At 40.7% G+C, this 19,260-nt stretch overlaps 1 protein-coding gene across 3 annotated transcripts in view; it reads left to right on the forward strand.

The window, feature by feature from the left end:
- MPP7 (membrane palmitoylated protein 7) overlaps window positions 1-19,260 on the forward strand; it is a 149,096-nt gene that overhangs the window by 23,810 nt on the left and 106,026 nt on the right. The gene's annotated exons all lie outside the window — the stretch shown is intronic.

Consider the following 19,260-nt stretch of genomic DNA (forward strand, 5'->3'; position numbering starts at 1 on the left):
TGATGTGTTCCTGGCCTGCCAGGTAGGGCTGAGCCCAGAAGGTCCTAAAGGATATAGGAATGGTGGGGCTGGTTCCCCTGCTGCCAGCACAGAGCCCTTTGCTGTGGGGTGCTGGGTGCTGCTGTGCCACAATCCTGTGCCGTGGGTCACAGAGCTGCAGGTCTCACCCAGTGAGCCATGTAGTGCTGATGTATCCTGATAAGCTGCACAGTTTGTGTGCGAAGGCTGTAGGAATGCATTACTTTACAACCAGATTTGAAAGAATAGCATTGAAAGTGGTTAAGTTAGGTGTGCTAACATCGGGCAATTCTAACATTTGCACTTAGAGCTAAATGTTGTCCTGTTTGTGTAAATGTTTTGCGGGTCCTGAATGACGGTTTTCTCTGAACAGATGCCTCAGTGTCTGTTGCTGTCAGAGTTGTGGGGCATGCAGCTATTGCAAAAGCCTGCAAGCAAGGGGAGGGGAGGTGCGGTGCTGCTTAGGGAGCGCCCTCCTGGGATGGAGAACTGCATCGTTCTGTGCTTCTGCAACAGAAGTGTTGTGGTTTTTCAATTAGACTTTAATTAGTGTTTCTAGGTAATTAAACTTCTGGAGAGGTACAGCTCAATAGACACTTGAGTTAGAGATCTTGGTGTGAACACTTGGAAGCAAATTTGCAAATTTCCTTGATGTGTTCAGCAAGGGCTTACATTAGTTTTAACTGTGCTTTTGCACGCATAGGTCTTCATTAAAGTGATTTAAAATATGAGAGCATCTCAAGAAGGGCAGTGTGGATGAACCCATACTCCTGACCTAAGCCTGTCTGAGCCTCCTCTTGGAACTTGGGGGCTAAGCACAGTGGTGCTGCCTTGCATATGTCTTTTGAAAATGTATGAAAGTAGTAAAACAATAATACAGTGCAAAGCACTTGAAATCTAGTAGTTTTCTAATAACCATATTTAACAGTAAGTTATCTGTAAATACAGTAAGAATCTGTAAAGTAATTTGCAAATAAATACTAATTTAATTTGCTATAAAACATTTTTTTTTTCTGAAGAGATTCAAAAAACAAAGACGAGGTGATTGGTGGTAACAGATATGGCTTCACCAAGGGCAAGTCATGCCTGACAAACTTGGTGGCCTTTTATAGTGGAGTTAGAGCATCAGTGGATAAGGGAAGAGCGACTGAAGTCATCTACCTGGACTTTTGCAAAGCATTTGACACTGTCCTGCATGGCATCCTGGTTGCCAAATTGGAGAAAAATGGATTTGATGGATGGACCACTGGCCGGATAAGGAATTGACTGGATGGTCGCACTCAGAGAGTTGCGTTAAATGGCTCAGTGTCCAAGTGGAGACCGGTGATGAGTGGTGGGACCAGGGATCAGTGTTGGGACCGATGTTATTTAACATCTTTGTGGGCAGCACAGACAGTGGGATTGAGTGCACCCTCTGCAAGTTTGCAGACAACACCAGGCTGAGTGGTGCTGTTGACATGCTAGAGGGAAGGAATGCCATCCAGAGGGACCTGGACAGGCTTGAGAGGTGGGCCCATGCCAACCTCATGAAGTTCAACAAGGCCAAGTGCAAGGTTCTGCACCTGGGTCAGGGCAATCCCAAGCGCAGATACAGGTTGGGCGGAGAATGGCTTGAGAGCAGCTCTGAGGAGAAGGATTTGGGGGTGTCGGCTGATGAAAGATTCAGCGCGAGCCGGCAATGTGTGCTTGCAGCCCAGAAGGCCGACTGTATCCTGGGCTGCATCAAGAGAAGCATGACCAGCAGATTGAGGGAGGGGATTCTGCCTCTCTACTCTGCTCTCATGAGGACCCCACATGGCGTACTGCATCCAGTTCTGGTGCCCTCAACACAAGAAGGACATGGAGCTGTTGGAGCAGGTCCAGAGGAGGGCCATGAAGATGATCATAGGGCAGGAGTACCTCTTCTTTGGGGACAGGCTGAGAGAGCTGGGGCTCTTCAGCCTGGAGAAGAGAAGGCTCCAGGGGGACCTTATAGCGGCCTTCCAATACCTGAAGGAAAGCTGGGGAGGGACTTTTTATCTGGGCATGTAGTGACAGAACAGGAGAGGGGAAATGGCTTTAAACTGGAAGAGGATAGATTTAGACTAGATATCGGGAAGTAATTATTTACTGTGGGGGCGGTGAGACACTGGAACAGGTTGCCCAGAGAGGTTGTGGATGCCCCCTCCTTGGAACTGTTCAAGGCCTGGCTGGATGGGGCTGCGAGCAACCTGGTCTAGTGGGAGGTGTTCCTGCCTATTGCAGGGGGGTTGGAACTATATAATCTTAAAGGCCCCTTCCAGCCCAAACCATTCTATGATTCTATGTCATTTGAAATTCAGTTACTCATTCCTGTGGGAAAATTTTGTTATATATACAGAAGTTTCATTACAAAGGTGAACTATTGTCTCCATGATTATTTAAATGAATACATCCAGTTTACTGTCTTTTAAATAGAAGAAGCAGATCTTTCTCCTCTGCTTACTTTTTTTTATTTGAATAAAGGAAAATTAAAACAAGTATTCCTGTGTCATGGTTCCTCCTCTTTCTCTTGAATTTTAGGCTAGTCATTGAACTGAGTAATTTAAAATGGAAAAAATATTCTCAGCGTATCTCAGAAGGTTGTGAGTAATCCGCTATGACACTCCAGAAAACTCGGTATGCATTGTAGCTTCTTGTAGTTTATTTTGTTGTTGGACTTGGAAATTTAGACAACTACATAGTATTAATCTTATCATAGATTCTTACTTGTAGTTGGTTTGAGCCATGAAGAGGCACTTGTAATAACAGGTATAGCTTGAAATGCATTTATTTTTATAATTTTTTTTTAAGTAAAACAATTTATTAGAATGCTTTGATATCTTGTGATATATTGAAGCAGTGTTGTGGAAATGCAGAGGAAGGAGAAGATCACCGTGACCTCAGGGCAGTGTGAAGGGTTTGCAGAATGTACGGCCCGTGTGTCGGTAAGGACAAAGTGAGCTGCTTGGTGAGCAGGGCTTGGCCTGTGCAGTGAGTGACATGGGGGCTTGGGGGAGCGGGTAAGGAGGGAGAACAATTGTTTGTGATGGCAAAGTATGAGCTTGGATGTAGGGTGAACCGGGAACTTAAGTTGTTTCAATATATGCTTGCTAGATTTTCATAAGCAGAGCAACTTTCTACTTCCAGGCTGGATTTTGTGACGAAGCTGTTGGGTATTGCGGGTGTCCTTAGCAAAGATTACTTATAAATTTGATTGTAAATTCACTGATGATACTAGTTTGTTCTGTGTTTTCAGGCCTTCACTTTCAGCAAGGTTGAGGATGCGTTCTTTGCCCACTCCCATTAAATTTATGCTCTTCTTTCACTCTTGCTCACATAAAGACTTTGTTTTGCAGATTGGCTGAAACTCATGGGCAAGGGTGGGTTTATCTGGAGTTGGCAGATAAGACAAAAGATGCACAGGAAATAGGTATACATAATATAGAAGCTTATGTGTATATAAACGTGTATGTGTATAATACATAGAGATCAATTAACCATAGCTTGTGGCCTTTAGCCTGCTATCAGGTGACATCAAAGTTCCTCTTTGGGAAAGTGTTGGGTGCACTTCATGGAGATCCCCAATCTTCCGACCCAAGGCTCAGTATTGTGCATTTGTTGTGTCATCTTTGAGCTCCAGACACAGTGCTGTGGCTGTGTGGCTGCGATAGATCCTGGCACCTGACTTGCTGAGCTGCATCTTAACTAAGCGGCTGCTTCCCACTGACAGCTCTTGTTTTTCCTGTTTCTGTGAAGAGGGTGAGAAATGTTGCTGCCCTTTGCAGGTCCTGATCAGCCACTTCCAGGAGGTGGTGGCCGCTTTCTGCTGTTGAGGAGCACGAGGGGTGGTGGCTGTGCCACTCACTACAGGCGTTTGGCTCCTGGAATCGAGCTGAGCAACTGCAGGCTGCTCCTCTGACTCCTTAGGTCTCAGGAAGCAAAGAGAGCCTAGCTCAGCTCAGCCCTTCTCCACCCGGTGTAGGAAAGCCTTATGGGTGGCCCTACTTGTTACGAAAAACTTATTGAGTGCCTAGTCGGTGTGCTTACTTCAGTTCTCAGTTAAATGTACAACCAGAGGCTTTGTTATTTCCACATCCTTTTCTTTTTTCTTTCTCTTTTTCTAACTTGCCCCTCATGCAGCTACACATATCTTTCAAATAAATACTTGTACCTTCTCACCTTGACAAGCACCGTGCAAGCACACAGCATGACTAATAGCCTTGGTCTTTCTCTCTTCCTTTGGTGTGCTGTAGATCTTTTGCCTTTTGGTCTTTTGTGCTATGAAGTGACAGTGTTATCACCGGGTCTTCAGTGATGGACTGTGTGTTAGGTGTTCTGTAAGACTTCTTGTTACTCTTTGAGTGTGCAGAAGCTGAGCTGCTGGACCGTGCCCACTGTGGTTATTGTAATATTATTCATCAGTACAGGAGGTGTGGTGGGTTTTGTTTTTCTTTCCAAAAACCATGTATTAATACGGTGATTTTCTTGCATTGCTAAAACTCCTGCTATGCTTCGATAGGCTTGCAGTTTGCCTGAAGGGGTTTTGCATTCAGCCAGAAGAGGAGAAAGTTTAATAATTCTTGTTCATCCTCTCCTGTGCCAACATGTATGATAGGTGTTTATCACAGAAGCGCTCTCTGGTTTTGAGATAGATACACTTGTTTATTTGTTACAAATACTCACGTGTGCATCTCATGTGATTAAAATCTGCTTGGTTTTGTTTCTCGTTTGGATTCATTATAATTTATTATCATTTATCTATTCAGTTTTGTGTACGCTATCCACTTGTAATAATGTGACATGGCTGGGATTGTGCGTAGGTTGCTCCAAAAGTAATGCCTCCTGTTTATTTCCATGTTAACTGCAATGGCTACAAAGATCACAATAATGCTATTTGATAGACCAAATTCACAGCTACAAAACACTCTTTTCCAGCGTAGCCACTACTGTTAGCTGTGCACTTTCACCAGCAATGAACAAGAGCCTGTGTGCTGTGCTTGTAAAAATCTGCAGCGGTGGAGGTCTCCCTGTATTTCACAGCTGCTCTGATGGCATCATTGCTAGGAAGATGTTGCCCACGCAGTCCAGCTTTCACTGTGCTGACATCCACTGTTTGGTCTCCATAAACTGTTCAGCAAACATTGATGAGTGTCCATGGGTGCAGTTTTTCCTGCATGGAGGAATTCAATTCCACACCTTTGCTTTGCAAGCTTTTCTTCTTCTCTGCCTTCTTACTTTCCCAGCTATAGGCTTCCTTACTATCTACTACTGTGAGCGTTCTTAGCAAAGGTTTATCTGACAAGCTCTAATCAAACCTGTTAGTCTATCTGTCTAACAGCAAAGCGTGCTAGACATGTGTTGGCTGTGTTTGGTTGTTTTTTCCAATGGGATGTTGGATGCAAGAATTTAGAGTGCATTGAAAAACTCTTCCAGAGTGCTTATGTGCTTCAGTGTGTCCATTTCCTTGCCCCTCCTACGCGGCTTTTGGCTGGAAGGTGGTATTTTGTTTTGTTTCCAGCTGCTGAGCTACACAGTGAGGAAATACCTTCTGGTATCCACTTAATAACTTTTAGAGAATTAACTTCTAGGTTCAAATGTTTGTTTAAAATAGTGTATAATGTTGGAGTAAAAAATTACAATATTTGTGGAAATTAAGTGACATGTCAAAACTTAGTGTGTTTTAATCATACCACCGTAAATGAAATGAGCTGTGGCAGTGGTATTTTGGCAAATAATTTACCATGAAAAATAGTGTATACCATATAATATTTTCCAAAAATCTGAAGCCTACTGATGAGTGAGAAGAGTAATTATGTAACGGTATGAAATTTAGACCGCATAATTATATTGCTATACTGTAAAATCTGACAGTGATGTGAAATTTGGCAGCACGTATTACTCTCATTTTACTGTTTTTCTTCCTCTTCTCCTTCAACACTCCAGTTAAAGGTCATAGCGGATGCGGGGGGAAATTCTAAGCGTGATTTTTCTCTATCATGAGGCTGGATTTCCAGACTTTGGTGAACAGACTACTGCGGTTAGGCGGACTTTGTCATTGATGAGTAGGTCTCACTGCATATCAATTCTGCTTTTAAGCACAAATCATTCATTCAAGAATATTAAGATCCTCAAATTAGGAGTTTCATAAACCAGATGGCTAATTGTTCGCTGGAATATGATGATGCTAAGTTTTAGATTTCTGATTAAGCTGAGAGTTGTGTGGGAAATGCTAATACAGACTTTAGTAAAGAGCGGAAGAAATTTGCTTTATTTGTTTTGGGAAGAAATCCATTATGTTACCACTTTTCCCAGGGAAAAATTAAACATATATGAAAGTCAAATCAGAGGCTTGGGAACCTGGAAGGCTGAAGAGCTTCATCAAAATAGCAGGAGGGGACATGAAGTGGGAAACCAGAGTGCTTGCCTGGAACTCAGTCCAGTGGAAGACTGAAATAAGTTGATTCACTGTGTTCGCGACAAATTGTGTCTTGTATCTTAAAGAGTTTCCTATTGAAACTGGCATATGCTTTCTAGCAAGTTTTGACAAAGTAACTTATTGCAGTGGGAGCAAATTTCTTGGACGTCCTTCACTGACTGCTAGAGATTAAAAAAAATAAAAATAAAAATAAAAAATAAAAAATAAGGACTTGCTCAGTCTTGGAAATGTATATTATTTTTTATTCCATTTTCAGTAAGTAGTTCTTAGTTAAAGGAAAAAAAGTATAAGAATCTCATATGGATGAGTTCATTTTCACTGAAACAAAACAGAAGTCATCCCCATGATTGAAGTGTGTTCAATTGCCAGCCAAGCAATTCGATTTCTGTATGTACTTTGAAGAGAAGTTACTTAGAAATGCACTGGAGGAAAATCTTTTCAGTATCCAATTTATATTTTTTTCCCTTAAACTAGGAAATGTAACAGGTATCACTGTGATGAACCTGGTGAAGTCCAAGGAATGCATTCTGATGAAACAGGCTGTGAAAAGTTGTTTTGTCCCCTGTGACTTTTTTGTGGTCTACGCTTGTTTAGGATAATTTTACCGTTTGGTAAAATTTGGATAACATAGTCATATTTGGATACTATTACCTTTATAATACAGTGGAATTAGACAACAAAATCTGTGAAATACTTTTATCTTCATTAGAAAAGCAGAAAAATAAATGATTTACCCCAACCCAAATGCCACCTTCTTAAAAAAAAAAACACAAACTGCTGCATAATATAGAACTGTTGTATTTTTGTAAATTAAATATTTTCTTACTTGGCATTTTTTCTGTTTCCTAATTTCATCCGGTGCCTTATTTTCTTATAATTCTAGGCAAGATTTATGTTCAACTTACTCGAAGAAAGACAGGAGGAACACCCCTTCACATTAGGGAATTCATACCTATTACATGTCAGTGCTTGTAGAACACTTGATTTTTAAATGTTGAACAGTTTGCAGACAGTGTGATTTCAGCTTTGCAATACTGTATACATAATGTGAAAATGACCAAGCTTATAATAAGCAAGGAAATAAAGTAATTTTAAACTTTTTTTTGTCAGTTTGTGCCTATTTCTTATTTTTGCACTAGATTCTTGCTGTGTATTAACTTTTTAAATGACCATATGCAAATGTGTGGCATGAAACAAGAATTGTCTTGTTGCTGAAGAAGGGGACATCCATACTGACTGACTTCGAAGTGCAGGAGCTCCCTCTCCCGGCCTTAACGTGCTTTATCTGGAAAGTTTGGGGGAACTTCACAGTTGTGCAAGAATGATTCTTAAAGGCAAACACGAGCAGAGCAACCCAACCCTTTCTTCAAGATATTACCGGGTGGTTCTGACTACATGCACACAATATATTAAACCACGTGAAGAGGAGGCAGCAGTTCAAGAGGAGTTAATTGTGTTTGTTCCTACTTTGTACAGACCAAAATTTTTTGACAAAATACAAGCTGATGGCTATTACACGGTGCAGCTGATGTTTTGTGGAACTCTCCGTAGCAAGCAGCAGCTTTTCAAAAGCTGGATATTGATGTTACCTGAGCCTTGCTCTGTGCCACCACGGGCTGCAGGCTTCCTCTCTGTCGGTGTTGTGTTGCTGCTGTGGTCAGGGCAGCAATGATGAATGTAGGTGTACACTGCAATTCCAGTATCATCTGTTTACCTGTCACCTGAGCTTTTCACAGCTGTTATTAATAATGTTAGACCTTGTTGGTGACTTGGTACAAAGCACTAAATTATTATAGGTTTAGAAAGGGGGAGAAGTGGGAGTCTTTGCAAGAATTTCCTGTTGTAACTACTGTTACACCATCCTTTTCCTCCTGTCCCTGGAGGAGGCAGTAGGAAAGAGCAGCCTGCCTGTCTGTGTTCATTCAAGCATTCTCCTTCGGTAGCATCTTCAATTTTGTGAATCCTCAGAAAACATTATAGTTCTCTAGGTACGTAAGTTTAGAAAGGCAATATCTAAGTCGCTCATGCAGCATTGTTCCCAAGGGCAGGAAAGTGACTGGGAGAGTGGCGCTGGGAGGAGATCTGTTTCTCAGCTCTTAAACAAACAAAAAAAAACAACAACCAAGAAAGCAACCAAACAAAAGCTGACCCAGACAATGCTGTATCAAAATGAGTTTCTGCATGAGTGGAGAGGCAGCCTTAGGCCTGTACTGGGGACTGCCTGCATGCCAAGAAGTGGATCATGTTTTGTTCTGCATAAACAGGATTATCTCCAGCGATTTTGCTGGTGAGGCCATCTGCCCAGGAACAGGGAGCAAGTCTGCAGCAACGGGAGGGAGGGGCACAGGAATGTCCTGTGTGTGCGAAAGCCGGCAAGGACTGAGGAGCTGTTCAAGATGTAGGTGCTTTGACTTTTGGGGCTTTCTCTGGGTAGTTACCTGGGCACGTGTCACGCTAAAGAGTCCCTTGAACCTGAAAACAGTGACTGTTGTTACATTCCCTTTCTTGCCTCAGTGCGTTGCATGTACCATGCTAATAGGTATTAGTCAGTCTGAATTACCACCGCTGTCTGAGAAGCCACAGTGCATCCACTTCTGGTCTTCATAAATTGGTTAATTCTGTTTTTCATTTTCTGGTATCTTCATCATAAACACTGGATTCAGGAGTGTTGTTGTTCTTTACTAGTTGTGGCAAGGCACTATCCATCTCATCACCTTGGTGAATTGCCCAGGAATATAGATTTCTGAATACTGACTGATCTTTTCCCATTCAGCCTCACTGGATTTTGGAGGCCTCACAGGTTACTGCAGTCTAAGGGAATGTAGCACCTCTGCTCTTGCTGAGACTGTCACTGAAGTTCCCAGTAAAATACTCTATGGGTTTTTATTTCTATTTACTTTTATGATCTTGCTGAGCAAGATAGTATTAATGTATTAATGCCAGCATCTCTGCCATATTCTTTTGGTTGGGCAGTACTGTAGTTAGTTTTATAGCACAGCTGTGAGTATTTGCCTCTCAGTATGCCATATAGAAGCCAGCTGTGCCGCTGGGCACCAGAGGGCATGATTGCTCAGTTAGCAGTAGGATCCCTGTGGTCAAGGACATCCCAGTGACTCAGAATGTGTTTTAATACTCTGCTGTGAGTTGCTGGTCAGGAATAATTGCTGTGACAATCACCCTCATGCACTAGGTATTCCTGTGGAAGGGGCTGGTCTGCAAGGTGCTGTTTAGTATCAGTTTTCAGTGGGAATTTTGTAGGATGGCTTTGGGTGCAGTGAGTAGCAAGAATGAAGCGGGTGTCAGATAACCAGCAGCTTATTAGATTCCTTCCTTTTGAAGTGATTTCGAGAACATAGTATTTTGTACATTTTCCTAATTCTGAAAATACAGAATGGTTAAAAAAATATATTCAGCTGAGCTCTGTCAGCACGGCGCCTTTCCATCACCTGTCAAAGTGGAAGCTGAGACTGCCAGATCAACACTAGCCACTGCTCGCTTCCTTATCTTCCCATCTCAGGGGTACTCACGTGAGGAGCAGCATTCATTTGTACTGGAGGAGACCAATGCAGTAACTGTAATTTTTGTACAACGTATGTGGTTCCTCAAGCAGCTGTACTTCAGCTGAACTCAGCTACCTGCCACCTCTCTATTTTTCAGAGTTTCTGGTTATTTTAGCTTTTGAATCCAGAGGGAAGATGGAACTACCTCTTTTATGCCCACTCATAAGGAAGTGTACAGTAACTGCACATTCCTCTTTTAATTTTGAGTGCTGTTAGGGAATCTGCAACGCCACCATCTCAAATTAATGTTTTTACTGTAGAATACTTTCTGTTGCTTCATCAACATTTTGGTATTCACAATATTTTAATTTCAAAAGCATCAAATTTTTAAACGTTTCTACAGCTTTATTTAGCTACACCTGCTGGAGCTGATATGCCTTGTGATCTGTGTATCACCACCTTTGGGGGTGCCTAATAAACTGCAACATACGTAAGTTGGAGACGCCACTATGAATAACTAAAAGCATCAAATGCTCATTATCAAATTGCTTAGCTCTCTGATTTATTCAGATTCAGACAAAATAAGAAAAAATACTTTGGTATTTGTAGCAAATGCCAAAATGGAATCAATGCAGTATTGTTCACCTAGTTGAAATTGCAAAATCCAGGAAATGCAAACATTAAGTTTCCAACAGCAACATTAACTTGGACTCTTCGCGTATCCTGTGTTTTCCTGGTTTTTACATACATAAAGTAACGTATTAAGCTGTGAGTTGAGCAAGAAAAACAGAGAAAATTCTTCATGTAGGTAATGCTGCCAAGCTAAGTACTGTACCATTTGTGTTTATTGATCTTTTATCATTTTAAATTATTTTCTTCATAAAGATTGAATATGATTTTTTTTTTTTGGCCAAATGATTTTTTTGGCCTAATGAAATGAAATCTGAGAATCTGTCTTCACTGCAGTGTAAACTCGCCATACAGTTTACCTTTGGCCTTGAATCTGACTCTTCTTCATCCATTGCTAACTCAGATCTGAATTAATAAATTTGACTATAAGACTGGAAGTCAGTAGCTGGCACTCTAATTGCAGTGGGACTGCAACTTAGGCCATGCATGCTGGCAAGACAGATCTGACAATTGTCATTAAATCTAATAGATCTGTTTTCTGCTAATTAAATCCCTATTTAATTAAAGTGTGCAGAGTGTCTGTACTCATGGAGTAGCTCAAGCTTGATGCATTGTAGTAAAGTTGAGCTCTAACTGTATCTCTCTGTATGACAGTGTGCAACTTTGGAAATGATATGGTTGGTTCTAAAATTTTAGTGTTCCAGGTGTTACTGTGCATTGATAAATATGCAAGTCAGAGCACTGGGAAGTCCTGCTGTGAGGTCAGTTAGAGCTTGGCGGTACAGAGCTGCAGGAAGAACAGTCTCCCTATCTCTTGCCTCCCTATTTGCTTGCATATAATCACAAATTTGAGGTTCGGAGAGTAGAAAAGCTAGGACTTGCTCATGAAGAAGAGGTTTGGAAGGTGAATCTAGGTTTGGAAAGAAAAAGAATGAAAAATAGAGAGCTGAGGCAGTGTTGGGATGAGTGGAACTGGAGACTGGAGAAATTTCGTTTTTGCTTCCCTTACAGTCTTTGCTATCATGTCAGGACATGGGGATGTTGGTGAAGAAAGGGGTAAAGTTTTGTTAGTAGAGGACAATGGGTTCACAACAAGAATAGTGAGTATGTAGCAGTGCCACCCAAGGAGGAAAGTAAGATGGATAGAGGTGTGAAGCAAGGAGCAGCAAGGTAGAGTTGGGACAGCAAGGGCTGAGAGGAGGAATCTTTCCTTGTGGAAGGAAGGAAACGTGGAAATGAAAACAAAACTGTTAGGAAGTATGTCCCAAGCAAGAAGTCACACACTGAACTGATGGCATGGCAACCCTCAGGGCTTGCAGAGGAGGAAAAGAGTGAGGAGAGTTTCACATAAGTGTCCTGGAGCTAGCTGGAATCTGACAACTGAAGGATACTGGGCTGAAGAACGGTCACAGGGAGCTTACAGGGAAGAGAAGACTGCAAGGAGTTGCCTGGCATGCTTGAAGAACTAACAGTGCAGAGGCCCTGGAAGATGTCATTGCTATTCAGCTTCAACTTTGTTTTCTTTTACAGACTTAGCATCCCACAGAAATTTGGCTTACAGTGCTTGCAAATTTCTGGAAGTCAAATGTGCATACTTCCTCCCACTAGCTGCCTGCCTGTCCATGTGCAATACTTCACTTTTACTGTGCACCTGTACCTGTAAGGAAGTTTTTTGTTACTTATACTTAAGATGCAACTAATAAATTATCACTTAATAAATCGACACGTTTTACAAAATTGAGCTAAAAGCATATACATTTCAGATTGCTCATTAAATGTTAAAACTTAACATTAAAAAAAAGCCTGAAGTGGATTACATTGATTTTTTTTTTTTTTGAATAAAAGAATGTTGAGAAGGTGGGGTTTATTCTGCTCTTGCTCTCAGAGGAAAAAGATACATAATGTTTACTTTTTCATTCCTGTTCTCCCTCTCCCAATCTTCACTTCCATCTAAAATAAAAAAAATAATCACATTTTGACAGAAATGGATTATAGAAAGTTATGCTGAACAAAGAATAATGGTTTGGAAGATGAAGTAATCTAGAAAAGGTAGGGTAGTCAAACCTCTGTCTCCTATGAAAACAAACATAAAATGTGGAAGCGCTGCAAAATGCCCCTCCCAGCCCCTACTTCCCCCTCAATTTGGCTCTGGAGGTGTAAAAATTTCCCAGTTTGGAAAAAAACATGCTAATACCATTGGGGATGTTTTTCAATTTGAAGTAATGGTATTTGTGTATTCACGTGTTTCTGAGGATGATTTTTTGGACGTGGCATGTTCTTTGAGCCTCAGGACTACGATGTTCAATATGTTGCCGACACAAATAGTTTGCTAAACCGTGAATAATTCAATGAAATATTTATTGTTTTATTTAGCATGGCCCTAATACTGTTTTTGTTTCTATTAGTTGGAGATTTTCCATCAGCTTTTGTAGATGTGAAATCAAACTGCGTTAGAATAGAATAGAATATCCTGAGTTGGAAGGGACTAGCAAAGATCACCGTGTCCAACTCCTGGCTCCACACAGGACCACCCAAAAATATAGAATAACAATCCATATTTTAATATCATATACGTATTTCTAAAATAGGAGTTGCAGGGCCCTTAGGTACAAAGCGAATAGTTGTCTGTTAAGGAGTGCTCCGTTTTTCAGTATTTTGGAGTCATTATAATTTACTTCAGCCTACGTATGTCAAAAAGACTGTGCCAGAACAAAACTGTTTGTGCAGGTAATTAATGGAGAGGCTGTGGTACCCGCTGACAGGTTTTGTTTTTTTCCAGGAAAAGGAATGGTTTGCAGCTAGGGGAAAAGTGTTAAGCGTGAACCCAAACCAGTAACTCAAACCCACAGAGCACCTTTGATGCGAGACATAGCTTAGGTCACATTTCAGTGAACAGCTTTATTAAAATAGTTTATTAAGCTAATATTATTCTGTCAGTTGGTACATTTTATTTGCAAAAAAATGGAGTCTGTCTAAGAGTATCTGACATCAACTACACTGATGCTGTTTAAAATTAAACTGGTAGCTTTAGTGTATGTATTTAAAGGAATGTGTTCAATTCCAACATGATGTGTAAAATCTGAGTCTGAACAGAGCTCATATGTTTTTTTTGTGCTAAAGACAGCAGAGGTGCACATTGTGAATAGTTTTACTGCTGTTGCAATTTTATCTAGTGCTGCTTTTATTGAGCGTATCCTGCGTGTAACAATGCTATGTTTTAAGGCAGCAACAATTTACAACTTCTCATGGAGGATGAATAAGTATTACTTGGCTTCTTATGAGCTAGATTGGAGTGCCTTCAAATGTTGCTTTGTCTGAAGATCTCTGAAATTGGTGGAGATGTTCTAATCAAGATGCTGAGATTCATTTTTAAAACGGGGTTATTTTTTCTCTGACCACAGGTGATCAATTCTTTTTTGTACGTAAGAGGTTCTTCTAAAGTGAGCACTGTTTTTTGTTTGCTTGTTTGTTTTTATGCGGCACAGAAGTGAATTTGGATTACCTACATTCAAGTGATACATAAACATCAGCTGTAGAGATGATGAACAAATCTTCCCCAAAAGATAAGACTTTTGGCTGATTAAAAGCCATATGCATTAAGTCTTATAATGAAGTGCCCTCTTCAGAACAGTGTCATGGCAGGCTGGCTAAGCACCACTGGGAAAAGTTTCTGGCATCTCTTGTGATATATAGCTATTTTGATTTCTTTACTTTCTCCTCTGAAGTCAGGGACTTCTAGTCAAGTGTAGAGGTGCCAGGAGCAGTAGAAGCCGCTGGGATGAATCGATTATCCTTCCCAACTGTATTTAGTTTGCATGGAAGAATGTAGTATCAAATGAGTGGGAGTTATAGATAGATGCTTATCAGGCTCATTTAGTTAGCCTTGTATTACATGGCGAGTGAAACAGTTCATTCTTATGAAGGTTGGCTTTTACCTTTTGGCACTTAAACAGGTAGCTATGTCAGCAGAATGTCTCCATTTGTAAAAGTTTTCCCATAAGTAGAAACCAAAGGTGTCTCCTTTCTGAAGTTTTGGGTTTCATAGTTAAATTTGAGGTACAAAGCTGAAAATTCTGTTTTTATTCTCAAAGTGTGATTGTATCTAAAATCCCCACTGGGTAAGCTAAACGTTTGCATAAGCTAAGCAAAATGGAAAATGCTGATGTAATATCCTAAAATATTATGCAGAATCTCCACATTCATCTGGTGGATGAAGATGGGTGTGATGGCATTGGTAAGATGTCAGTCAAGGCGGCTGTTGTCCTTTTCAGTTTGGGGCACATTTGAAGTCACAGGCACTCGTGCTCTATGCAGGGCTTCAGGTTGACTTTTCTGTGGGCTCCTGCTGTCGGTGTGCATATGCTTCCTGTAGAGACAGCTGACCAGCTTTGGAGGGCAGCTGAGAGCCACGACTGATTCTAGAAGACTGTCAGAGACCCTGTGATGGAGTGGGTGGAAGCTTCCTCAGTAGGGATTAAGGATTCAGTAGACCTCATTACATCTTCCAGAAGAGTAGGCCACCACTCTCAATTAATATTTTGTCTACCAAAGCTGATTTACTTTTCCCCCAGTCTAGAAAACCTCCTTTGGCAATTTCCTGTGCTGACTAGGTTTAGGAGATTTGTATACATGTCCCAAGTCATTCAGTTACCGGAGGCCCCCCAGTGAGTACAAGACCAAATGGCTGTCAAATTTCCTGTCTCTGCATGAAATCTCTATCTGGTGGTTCGAATACCATTTGCAGGCACGCTGTTTTAGTTCTGGAAATGAGGGTTATAGTCTTCATAACTGTAGCATCCTTTAGAAGAACAGGCTGAGTGGGTTTCTTGTATCAAACAACCTGTTTTTTATGTTTTTTCCTCTATTTGTAACATTATTAGGTTCATGCTTTTTACATCTTAACTGTCTTAAATCGATTGAAATAATCAACCTGCCGTTAAAATGAGAAGGCAATCTATTTATACTCATTATTGTGCCAAAAATATTAAGTAACTTGTAAAGCAAAGTTTCAGACAGAAATATTATGCAGTTTATTAAAGTTTGGACAGGGAGCTGAATGCAAAACCAAGTCTTGATGAGTGTTGTCTGCAAAGGCCTGATGCTTGCTATAAAGGCAAATTTGAATGGGTTTTCCTACCTAAATAACTTCACTAAAATTAAGTGTGCGTGTGACTATTGGAGTCACTTCCATTCAAAAGCAACAGATGAGCTCAGGCCGAAGCAGCGCGTTATGTCTGCTCACCTTAGCGCTTGTACACGTCTCCCTTTGGTCTCATCTTCCTTCCTGGATGTAACGCAGCTGGTGGGGAGCAGGATTTATCCCCTTCCCTTTGTGTCTTGGTAAGGGGCCTCTTATTGGTGTGAGACGCAGGAAAACCGTTCCGCTGGAGAGCTGTAATTGTAGGGCTGTGCGCTATGGAGGTGTCCCCAGGAGCTGTTTATTACCAGGGTGTTGGGCACTGCCATCCCTTCCCTGGCTGTAAGGAGCTCGGCGGGCGAAGCGCGTCCGGCTTGGTTAACGCACTCGTGTAGCGTACGAGAGCTATCTGAAGGCGAGGGGAACGTCTTTTTATAGACGTGAATTTTTCTGGATGCCTTTAGCTGAACTGCAGCTAGGAACGCCTTTCCTACAGCAGTAGGAATACGCGCGGAATGGAAAGCCTTCCGACCTTCCTTCCCGCCGCTCCCCTCAGAAGCCGCCGCCTCGGCCCTCGGCTCCCCGGCCGGCAGCTGCGGGAGGCGCGGCGCCCTGAGGCCGCCAGGTGGCAGCAGCGCCGCGGGCCGGCCGGGAGCCGCCGCGCCTGGCTCACTGTTTCCACGCGGTGGCTGCCAGAAGAATCTGATACAGTGTGATATATAGAAGCAAGGTACGACTGGAATAATGAAATTTCAAAAATAAGCCCTTTTTAGAGGCTGGTCGTAACGGTCCTGTTGGGTATTGTAAATGCCTCAGGTGCACTTGATACTGCTGTTGCGTTCCTGGCTTTTGGTTCTAATTTTTATGGAAAGATGGATTGAACTTCAATTTAAGAATATTCGGTAATCCCTCTCAGGACATACTGTAACAGCTGGTATTGCTGTGTTGCAGCAAATCGATTCCATACAGCAGCCAGCAGTGCTGATGGCCGCGCTCCGGCAAAAACTTCCAAAGCATTTGGAACAAAGCGAGCCAAAGAAAATAACATCATCGCTGCAAAAATGTGCCTTAATTTGCAAGTTAGAAAAAAAAAATCCCCCTTCCATTCCAGCAAAATATTAAGCATTTTACTGGTAAGGATTTCATCAGGTCATTTATTTTTCATTAATATATATTTAGGATCTGGAGGGAATAACTTTATGCGATATATAAGTTTCTTAAATAATAAGAAACTTGAATTCTTTTAATAGTGAATGATTTACCGTGAAATAAAGAAAAATCAAGAGTATGATCGAGTTCTGAATACATGACATGTATGTCGAGCTGCACCACTTTCCACACTGCGCAGTGAATATTTTTTGAGAAACCCGCAGTTCTAATTAATAATCAGCATTAAGCAGAATTCTTTGCATGTTTAGGTGTTATTCCTGTTGTTTTTATTGCCTTTTTTTTTTTCGTATACAGAAGTATGTCAGACTGAATATAAGTGAAAGACGTCCCATTAATAGGAAATCCCTTTGTTTGAACAAGTTTCTTGCACACATGAAAACTGAAAGCGCTCCCATCCGTCCCTGTGGCTGTAGTTGTGTGCTCACTCCGGGGACTGTAAGCGAGCTTGGAGCGGAGTTCTCCTTTATGGTTCTTGTATGTGGTCAAAAGAAAACAAGCAGAATTAGTGCAAAGCGAGTATGTTCTTTCTTAATTTGTACAGTGTGTGCTTGGCTGTGATGCTTCTCTCTTTTTTCCTGATATCTTTTTCTGTTCATGTTCTTTTTTCTTCTTCTTTTTTTGTTTTTTTTTTTTTTTTTTTGTTTTTCCTTTTGAGCTGCACCCAGGCTAGCTTTGCAGATAGATTTATTTCTTACAACTTTGTCACCTCAAATTGATCTTTTGCTCTGAAGTGCTTCCTTATCTCTGTTTTAAATTTTATTCAAGCTAATAGATTTGTCCTGATTTGATGAAGAAGGGTTTTTTTTGAAAATTCAGCTTTTTTAGTTAAAGCTTTTTTTTTTTCTTTACCGCAACCTTTTGTAACTAAAGCAAACAAAACCACAACCACAATCATCCTTATAACGGACAATAGATAATCCTTTTAACTTACAAGTTGTTATCGAGGGCTGTAACTTTCACTTTGCTCGCCTTCTGGGAACAAACAAGCAAACAGGTTCACTCGGGTTTGAAAGCTGACATGCAAAATCATTCTTCAGATAAATAAATGCTTAGGGGGAATTTAAAAAAACCTTTAAAAACCCTTTCCAATTATTTAAGCGATAGGCTTACACCTGTGGATGAGTTAACAGCTAACCTGTATCTTAATAATTGACTTTAAACTTTGTATAAATAAAATAGAGTGGATGGCCCTTGGTGCGCTGCAATGCTTTCAGCAATGTGTAGATTTCTTTTTTTTTCTTTTTTTTTTGAAAAAGAAAATGTTGAACAGCGTACAGTGTTTACAGCACCTGTGTATTAGTCTTCCATGAGACTGTTGCCAACTACAAATGTGTCCAAAATATGCACTTTTGAAGCCAATGTGACTTCAAAAGCCATTCTGATTAATATGAATGTGTTTGGAAATTAAATAAAAGCTAAAAGAAACACAGCAACAGCAGCAACAAAATGCTCTCCTGTTTGTTTATGTTCTTCTGCTGGAGCAGAACTGTGCTGGCTTCTTTCTTCAAGGACACTTTTTGTTTTCTGAAATCTGGAGAAAATACCTTATTTTCTGTAAGCTTCTGCTTCTCCCTCTCCCTTCCTTCTCCCTACAAACAGATCGGCCTCTGCCCTGCTCTAGGTAAACATTTCCAGACTTAACTTGTGAAAAGAATTTCAGAGTTTCTCTTCCAGTTTCATATTTTAACATACCTGAATTTAAATATGTGCACTTATATTTGAAATTGGTTCATGCTTTCCTTGTGTTTGCTCTGAGTTTTCCTCAAGAACTGGTTAAAGTGAAGCCCCAAGTTTAGTATCTCCAGGCTTGTGCAATAATTAAACAAGCATCTTTTTTGTTTGTTTGTTTTAAAAATGTGATTTCTTAGTAATGAATTACAGGAAAAAATCCTTATATGGTTAGCATGAGAATGGCTCCATAAATCAAGCTGCCGTTTCCCCTGGATAAGTGCTTGCTCCAGTCCTGGCTTTTATAATTTCACGTAAAATTGAATTTATATTTCTAGATTAAGATCTGACATGTCTTTTGTATTTGCAAATGAACTGAAAGGTATTGAAAGGAAGCTGAATAGAAACATGCAATAAATTAACATGTAAGCAATTTTTTTTCAGGGAGAAGTAGCGATAAAATTAGAATGACTTAAATTATTCACTGTTTTAATTTTGTAAATGTGCTTTCTTTCTAAAATACCTGACGCACTAGAGTGTAGTTTAAATGAGAGAAAAGTGTGAAGATACTTTTACAGTGGGATGCAATTATAGAGTAGATGGAAAAAAGCAAAACTTCTTTCACCTGTGGAAATAATCTTAACAGTCATATAGAGGTGCAAAAAACTTGTTGCTTTTGTGAGACTTAGGTTAAATCAAGG

This window comes from Numida meleagris, chromosome 2 (genome assembly GCF_002078875.1).
Source record: "Numida meleagris isolate 19003 breed g44 Domestic line chromosome 2, NumMel1.0, whole genome shotgun sequence".
NCBI lineage: Eukaryota > Metazoa > Chordata > Aves > Galliformes > Numididae > Numida > Numida meleagris.